At 34.7% G+C, this 9619-nt stretch overlaps 1 protein-coding gene across 4 annotated transcripts in view; it reads left to right on the top strand.

Annotated features, from left to right (window-relative positions):
• The window catches only part of LOC127733114 (hepatocyte growth factor receptor-like), a 143852-nt gene that overhangs the window by 96887 nt on the left and 37346 nt on the right, over positions 1 to 9619 (top strand). Inside the window, exon 1 of one of the 4 annotated variants that reach the window (XR_007996761.1) lies at positions 8287 to 8340. The exons of the other annotated variants lie outside the window; for them this stretch is intronic. The gene's annotated coding sequence lies outside the window, so the exon portion shown is untranslated. Of the gene's footprint in view, positions 1 to 8286; positions 8341 to 9619 lie in introns of those variants that run through there. 4 annotated transcript variants of the gene reach the window in all.

Below are 9619 nucleotides of genomic sequence, written 5' to 3'. Positions count from 1 at the left end.
CAAGGTACCATACCACAAAGGGAAGGCTGGGATTGAGTTTGGGGGTGATGAATCATAATGGGGGTTCAAAAAATTTTGGGGGGGGATTTATTTTTTTTTCCTTTTTTGTTTCTTTTAAAATTTTCCATTTTAAGTTGGTTATTTCTGATTTATATTTAAAATCAAATAATAATGATATGGTAGGAGATACACACCAAACAGGATGTGTAAATTATTATATAATAAGTATTGTGCAATAGCAAGAAATTTTCAATTGCACAGTATTGCACAATAGCAAGAAATCTTCAATTGCACAGTATTGCGCAATAGCAAGAAATCTTCAATTGCACAGTATTGCGCAATAGCAAGAAATATCCAATAGCACAATATTGCGCAATAGCAAGAAATTGTCAATTGTACAGTATTGCGCAATAGCAAGAAATATTTAATAGCACAGGATTGTGCAAAAGAAGATACTTCCTATAAATTGCTTATTTCTTGACCAATTTCAATGGGGTTTTATTCTTGATTTCATGGGGTTCTTTAATATGCTGAATCTAACCGTGTATTAAGTTTTTGATTTTGGGCCCCGTTTTTAAATTGGTCCACATTGAGGTCCAAAGGGTCCAAAATTAAACTTTGTTTGATTTCATCAAAAATTGAATTATTGGGGTTCTTTGATATGCCGAATCTAACTGTGTATTTAGATTCTTAAATTTTGGTTCCGTTTTCAAATTGGTCTACATTAAGGTCCAAAGGGTCCAAAATTAAACTTAGTTTGATTTTAACAAAAATTGAATTCTTAGGGTTCTTTGATATGCTGAATCTAAACATGTATTTAGATTTTTGATTATGGGCCCAGTTTTCAAGTTGGTCCAAATCGGGGTCCAAAATTAAACTTTGTTTGATTTCAACAAAAATTGAATATATGGGGTTCTTTGATATGCTGAATCTAACCATGTATTTAGATTTTTGATTTTTGGGCCCCGTTATCAACTTTGTCCACATTGAGGTCAAAAGGGTCCAAAATTAAACTTTGTTTGATTTCATCAAAAATTGAATTATTGGGGTTCTTTGATATGCCGAATCTAACCGTGTATTTAGATTCTTAATTTTTGGTTCCGTTTTCAAATTGGTCTACATTAAGGTCCAAAGGGTCCAAAATAAAACTTAGTTTGATTTTAACAAAAATTGAATTCTTAGGGTTCTTTGATATGCTGAATCTAAACATGTATTTAGATTTTTGATTATGGGCCCAGTTTTCAAGTTGGTCCAAATCGGGGTCCAAAATTAAACTTTGTTTGATTTCAACAAAAATTGAATATAGGGGGTTCTTTGATATGCTGAATCTAACCATGTATTTAGATTTTTGATTTTTGGGCCCCGTTATCAACTTTGTCCACATTGAGGTCAAAAGGGTCCAAAATTAAACTTTGTTTGATTTCATCAAAAATTGAATTCTTGGGGTTCTTTGATATGCTGAATCTAACCATGTATTTAGATTTTGGATATTGGACCATAATAGGTGAATGTCCAATTTAAAATTTTTAAGTTCTTAGACCACATTCAATCTGTGTTAGAAACCTATGCTGTGTCAAATATTTAATCACAATCCAAATCCAAAGCTGTATCAAGCTTGAATGTTGTGTCCATACTTCCCCCAACTGTTCAGGGTTCGACCTCTGCGGTCGTATCAAGCTGCGCCCTGCGGAGCATTTTATTTGCTTTGCTGCCATGAAAGATTTGAAGGTCAGACAAGACAGCCAAAGTAGTCCTGTATTCTGTTTCTGTCATTAACATTGGTTAATCAAAAATGTATGCAAATGTTTTTATACAACTCCAATTGTTACAGAATTGCATGAAAAAAGTTAATTCACATTGAGATATTACCTTAATAAAGTTATATATTCACAAAACAAATATCACAATGTGTTTTTTTCAACTTTGTGTTAATTCTGACAAACTGAGTTATTCCTCATCTCCATGCAAGTAAGTGCCAGATGATCTTTTATCTCAAGACCATACACTTTAACAACAGTTTCAGATATATCAGTGTCTTATCAAACATGACATATGGGTCATGATGACTAGCTTGGTAGCAAACACATCTGCTTTACAATAAACTAGAAATGCAAGTTTTAACTATCCTCATCTGGTTAAGAAAAAAATTGAAGTTACCAGTAGTCTAAAGACACATGCATTGAGTCAAGTCTGGTAATTTTGTTTCTTTTATGAGCCTGTATACACAATTGACACAAGATTACTGTAAATTCAGAAATTATTGCGTGCATTTATTATTGCGATTTTTGAATTTTTGAAGAATTAACTAAAATGCGAGTTTAATTATTGCGATTTTAGGAAAAACTTCATACAGATATATGTATTTGATATCAGAATGCGAGTTCTTATAATTGCAGTACTCAAGTAGTCGCATTATTCGCAGTAATAAAAACCTCACAATAATTTCTGAATTTACAGTAATTGAACAATTGTGTTGGACAACTGATATCACAGGTCACCATGATATATAGATATAGTTACATTGGCTAGAGGTATAGGGGGAGGGTTGAGATCTCACAAAACATGTTTAACCCCACCGCATTTTTGCGTCTGTCCCAATTCAGGAGCCTCTGGCCTTTGTTAGTCTTATATGTTTTTTTAATTTCAGTTCATTTATATGTTTTGTAGTTTAGTGTGACGTCAATTTTCACTGAACTAGTACACAATTTTATTTAGGGGCCAGCTGAGGACCACCTCCGGGTGCGGGATTTTCTGGCTGCATTGAAGACCCATTGGTGGCCTTCGGCTGTTGTCTGCTCTTTGATCGGGTTGTCTCTTTGACATATTCCCAATTTCCATTCTCAGTTTTATAGACATAGAAACTTGGAGCAGTTCGCTACTCTTATAGAGGTAAAGTTGAAGTTTCAAAACCATATTGCTCCCAACTGTCTTAGCATGAAGTTTTTCTAAATGTTTGATATAAGCATTAATAAAATGTTTCGCTGAGCGCAGCTGGATACGACCGCAGAGGTCCAACCCTGAACAGTTGGGGCAAAAATGGACAAAATATTCGCGTTTGATACTCATACAGGTCTGAATTTGGATTGTATTTAAATATTTGACACATTATAGGTTTCTGACACAGAATAAATGTAGTCAAAGAACTTAGAATTGGTTATATTATTTGAATTTATATTTGCTTTTGTGCAATACACCATGCTGTTGCGTATTGACCCCCCCCCCCTTTATTTTGCACAAAAAAAAACTGATGTGTATCTCTTACCATATCATTATTATTTGCTTTTAAATATAAATCAGAAATAACCAACTTAAAATGGAAAATTTTAAAAGAAAAAAAAAAGGAAAAAAAGAAAAAAAGGGAAAAAAAAAAAATCCCCCCCCAAATTTTTTGAACCCCCTTATGATTCATCACCCCCAAACTCAATCCCAGCCTTCCCTTTGTGGTATGGTACCTTGCAGTACAATTTCAGAGAGATCCATACACTTGAACACAAGTTATTGTCTGGAAACTAGAAAAATGCTTGTTTTTTGCCCCTTTTTTGGCCCCTAATTCCTAATATTTTGAGGCAATTACCCCCAAAATTAATCCCAGCATTCCCTTTGTGATATGGAACCTTGTGGTACAATGTCAGAGAGATCCATACACTAACACACAAGTTATGTCTGGAAGTTACAAAAATGCTTATTTTTGGCCCCTTTTTGGCCCCTAATTCCTGAACTGTTGGTACAATAACCCCCAAAATCAATCCCAACCTTCCTTTTGTGGTATTGAACCTTATGGTAAAATTTCATAGAGATCCATTCACTTAAACTAAAGTTAGAGTGCGAAAACCAATGTGTCTTCGGACGACGCCGGACGACGACGACGACGCCAACTGTGTAAATTATTATATAATAAGTATTGTGCAATAGCAAGAAATTTTCAATTGCACAGTATTGCACAATAGCAAGAAATCTTCAATTGCACAGTATTGCGCAATAGCAAGAAATCTTCAATTGCACAGTATTGCGCAATAGCAAGAAATATCCAATAGCACAATATTGCGCAATAGCAAGAAATATTCAATTGCACAGTATTGTGCAAAAGAAGATACTTCGTATAAATTGCTTATTTCTTGACCAATTTCAATGGGGTTTTATTCTTGAATTCTTGGGGTTCTTTAATATGCTGAATCTAACCGTGTATTAAGTTTTTGGATTTTGGGCCCCATTTTTAAATTGGTCCACATTGAGGTCCAAAGGGTCCAAAATTAAACTTTGTTTGATTTCATCAAAAATTGAATTATTGGGGTTCTTTGATATGCCGAATCTAACCGTGTATTTAGATTCTTAATTTTTGGTTCCGTTTTCAAATTGGTCTACATTAAGGTCAAAAGGGTCCAAAATTAAACTTAGTTTGATTTTAACAAAAATTGAATTCTTAGGGTTCTTTGATATGCTGAATCTAAACATGTATTTAGATTTTTGATTATGGGCCCAGTTTTCAAGTTGGTCCAAATCGGGGTCCAAAATTAAACTTTGTTTGATTTCAACAAAAATTGAATATATGGGGTTCTTTGATATGCTGAATCTAACCATGTATTTAGATTTTTGATTTTTGGGCCCCGTTATCAACTTTGTCCACATTGAGGTCAAAAGGGTCCAAAATTAAACTTTGTTTGATTTCATCAAAAATTGAATTCTTGGGGTTCTTTGATATGCTGAATCTAACCATGTATTTAGATTTTGGATATTGGACCATAATAGGTGAATGTCCAATTTAAAATTTTTAAGTTCTTAGACCACATTCAATCTGTGTTAGAAACCTATGCTGTGTCAAATATTTAATCACAATCCAAATCCAAAGCTGTATCAAGCTTGAATGTTGTGTCCATACTTCCCCCAACTGTTCAGGGTTCGACCTCTGCGGTCGTATCAAGCTGCGCCCTGCGGAGCATTTTATTTGCTTTGCTGCCATGAAAGATTTGAAGGTCAGACAAGACAGCCAAAGTAGTCCTGTATTCTGTTTCTGTCATTAACATTGGTTAATCAAAAATGTATGCAAATGTTTTTATACAACTCCAATTGTTACAGAATTGCATGAAAAAAGTTAATTCACATTGAGATATTACCTTAATAAAGTTATATATTCACAAAACAAATATCACAATGTGTTTTTTTCAACTTTGTGTTAATTCTGACAAACTGAGTTATTCCTCATCTCCATGCAAGTAAGTGCCAGATGATCTTTTATCTCAAGACCATACACTTTAACAACAGTTTCAGATATATCAGTGTCTTATCAAACATGACATATGGGTCATGATGACTAGCTTGGTAGCAAACACATCTGCTTTACAATAAACTAGAAATGCAAGTTTTAACTATCCTCATCTGGTTAAGAAAAAAAATGAAGTTACCAGTAGTCTAAAGACACATGCATTGAGTCAAGTCTGGTAATTTTGTTTCTTTTATGAGTCTGTATACACAATTGACACAAGATTACTGTAAATTCAGAAATTATTGCGTGCATTTATTATTGCGATTTTTGAATTTTTGAAGAATTAACTAAAATGCGAGTTTAATTATTGCGATTTTAGGAAAAACTTCATACAGATATATGTATTTGATATCAGAATGCGAGTTCTTATAATTGCAGTACTCAAGTAGTCGCATTATTCGCAGTAATAAAAACCTCACAATAATTTCTGAATTTACAGTAATTGCACAATTGTGTTGGACAACTGATATTACAGGTCACCATGATATATAGATATAGTTACATTGGCTAGAGGTATAGGGGGAGGGTTGAGATCTCACAAAACATGTTTAACCCCACCGCATTTTTGCGTCTGTCCCAATTCAGGAGCCTCTGGCCTTTGTTAGTCTTATATGTTTTTTTAATTTCAGTTCATTTATATGTTTTGTAGTTTAGTGTGACGTCAATTTTCACTGAACTAGTACACAATTTTATTTAGGGGCCAGCTGAGGACCACCTCCGGGTGCGGGATTTTCTGGCTGCATTGAAGACCCATTGGTGGCCTTCGGCTGTTGTCTGCTCTTTGATCGGGTTGTCTCTTTGACATATTCCCAATTTCCATTCTCAGTTTTATAGACATAGAAACTTGGAGCAGTTCGCTACTCTTATAGAGGTAAAGTTGAAGTTTCAAAACCATATTGCTCCCAACTGTCTTAGCATGAAGTTTTTCTAAATGTTTGATATAAGCATAAATAAAATGTTTCGCTGAGCGCAGCTGGATACGACCGCAGAGGTCCAACCCTGAACAGTTGGGGCAAAAATGGACAAAATATTCGCGTTTGATACTCATACAGGCCTGAATTTGGATTGTAATTAAATATTTGACACATTATAGGTTTCTGACACAGAATAAATGTAGTCAAAGAACTTAGAATTGGTTATATTATTTGAATTTATATTTGCTTTTGTGCAATACACCATGCTGTTGCGTATTGACCCCCCCCCCCCCCCCTTTATTTTGCACAAAAAAAAACTGATGTGTATCTCTTACCATATCATTATTATTTGCTTTTAAATATAAATCAGAAATAACCAACTTAAAATGGAAAATTTTAAAAGAAAAAAAAAAGGAAAAAAAGAAAAAAAAGGAAAAAAAAAAATCCCCCCCCCCCAAATTTTTTGAACCCCCTTATGATTCATCACCCCCAAACTCAATCCCAGCCTTCCCTTTGTGGTATGGTACCTTGCAGTACAATTTCAGAGAGATCCATACACTTGAACACAAGTTATTGTCTGGAAACTAGAAAAATGCTTGTTTTTTGCCCCTTTTTTGGCCCCTAATTCCTAATATTTTGAGGCAATTACCCCCAAAATTAATCCCAGCATTCCCTTTGTGATATGGAACCTTGTGGTACAATGTCAGAGAGATCCATACACTAACACACAAGTTATGTCTGGAAGTTACAAAAATGCTTATTTTTGGCCCCTTTTGGCCCCTAATTCCTTAACTGTTGGTACAATAACCCCCAAAATCAATCCCAACCTTCCTTTTGTGGTATTGAACCTTATGGTAAAATTTCATAGAGATCCATTCACTTAAACTTAAGTTATTGTGCGAAAACCAATGTGTCTTCGGACGACGCAGGACGACGCCGGACGACGACGACGACGCCAACTGTGTAAATTATTATATAATAAGTATTGTGCAATAGCAAGAAATTTTCAATTGCACAGTATTGCACAATAGCAAGAAATCTTCAATTGTACAGTATTGCGCAATAGCAAGAAATCTTCAATTGCACAGTATTGCGCAATAGCAAGAAATATCCAATAGCACAATATTGCGCAATAGCAAGAAATATTCAATTGCACAGTATTGTGCAAAAGAAGATACTTCGTATAAATTGCTTATTTCTTGACCAATTTCAATGGGGTTTTATTCTTGAATTCTTGGGGTTCTTTAATATGCTGAATCTAACCGTGTATTAAGTTTTTGGATTTTGGGCCCCATTTTTAAATTGGTCCACATTGAGGTCCAAAGGGTCCAAAATTAAACTTTGTTTGATTTCATCAAAAATTGAATTATTGGGGTTCTTTGATATGCCGAATCTAACCGTGTATTTAGATTCTTAATTTTTGGTTCCGTTTTCAAATTGGTCTACATTTAGGTCCAAAGGGTCCAAAATTAAACTAAGTTTGATTTCAACAAAAATTGAATATATGGGGTTCTTTGATATGCTGAATCTAACCATGTATTTAGATTTTTGATTTTTGGGCCCCGTTATCAACTTTGTCCACATTGAGGTCAAAAGGGTCCAAAATTAAACTTTGTTTGATTTCATCAAAAATTGAATTCTTGGGGTTCTTTGATATGCTGAATCTAACCATGTATTTAGATTTTGGATATTGGACCATAATAGGTGAATGTCCAATTTAAAATTTTTAAGTTCTTAGACCACATTCATTCTGTGTCAGAAACCTATGCTGTGTCAAATATTTAATCACAATCCAAATTCAGAGCTGTATCAAGCTTGAATGTTGTGTCCATACTTGCCCCAACTGTTCAGGGTTCGACCTCTGCGGTCGTATCAAGCTGCGCCCTGCGGAGCATTTTATTTCAAGTTTCATCCTAGCCCCCCCCCTTCCCAACTTCCCCACCCACCATAAAAATCAAATGGTAGCTCCCCCGTGGAATCTGCCTCATCAATGGTTACGGCCCCGCGAATCCGGCAGGATTTAATAAACACCTCTGATCGTAGACATCACGGTTCATTAGATCACACTGTAATCTCTGTTTTAATTGGTTACAATTATTTGGCGGGTTATTTCTATTGTATTGTTCCAATTTTTCAACTCATACCATAATGGAATTAATTTGGAAGGTTAGTTTTATTCTTTCATTATTAATAACATAATAATGGTCTAGTAATAGTTCATGTTGTTACTTAGACACAGAATGAATGTGAAGTTTATTTTGGTAACTGTCGAAAAGGAGTGTTAATACATGTATTATAAAATGACAATCAGAAAATTGACTGAACGTTTCGGATCGAGTGGACCGGTCATTCCTATAATATGAGACTTCGTACATTCATATCGTTTGCATTCTTTGCATTCAGCGTTTTTTATCGGATATGTTTGTTTACTATGAATGTTCGTGGTTCAGCATGGATAGTAAAAAAATATCCGATAAAAAATGTTGAATGCAAACGATATGAACCTACGAAGTCTTATTGTCTAGTAGACCGGTATGAATGCTATTTTGTGTAAATCGATTGGAGAAATAAATAGAAATAAGAATAGTTCTATATAGGATCATATGGGTTAAATTTGAATTTTTATCATAAACAGATTTTTTTTAGAATAAACTGATGAATTGAGCCCTTTGCAACTGATTTTTATAGCTTGTTCCTATAATGTACTGTACACCACTATCCCAGGTTAGGGGAGGGTTGGCACCTTCAAACTAGCTTAACCCTGCCACATTCTGTTTGTGCCTGTCCCAAGTCAGGAGCCTATAATTCAGTGGCAGTTGGTTTTTGCTGCATATCATTTTGTATTTTCTTTTTTTTGTACCTATATCAAACTGTTTTTTTTTTCATTTGTATTGTTTTGCATTTTTCATTTCGGGGCCTTTTATATCTGATTATATAATATGACTTTGGTTCATTATTGAAGGCCTTATGGCAACATATAGTTGTTAGCTTCTATGTCATTTGGTCTCTGGTGGACAGGTTTGGAATAAACCCTCTATATGGTGTTTATACCTGTATAGAGGAATAACGTTACCCTTCTCAAGAGGGATAAAATTATCCCTATATAGAGGGATATATTTGTTTATATTAAAAAGAAGATGTAGTATGATTGCCAATGAAACAACTATTGGTCACCGTACAACCTTCAACAATGAGCAAAGCCCATACCGCATATTCAGCTATAAAAGGCCCCGGAATGACAAATGCAAAACAATTTAAAAACAAATATGTAACACATAAACAAACGACAACCACTGAATTACAGGCTCCTAACTTGGGACAGGCACATACATACAGAATGTGGTGGGGTTAAACATGTTACCGGGATCCCAACCCTCCCCCTAACCTGGGACAGTGGTGTAACAGTACAACATAAGAACGAACTATAAAAATCAGTCGAAAGAGG

This window comes from Mytilus californianus, unplaced genomic scaffold (genome assembly GCF_021869535.1).
Source record: "Mytilus californianus isolate M0D057914Y unplaced genomic scaffold, xbMytCali1.0.p SCAF_3, whole genome shotgun sequence".
In the NCBI taxonomy this organism is placed as follows: Eukaryota; Metazoa; Mollusca; class Bivalvia; order Mytilida; family Mytilidae; genus Mytilus; species Mytilus californianus.
The sequence above is the reverse complement of the archived record's forward strand: the minus strand, read 5'-3'. Positions and strand labels throughout refer to the sequence as shown.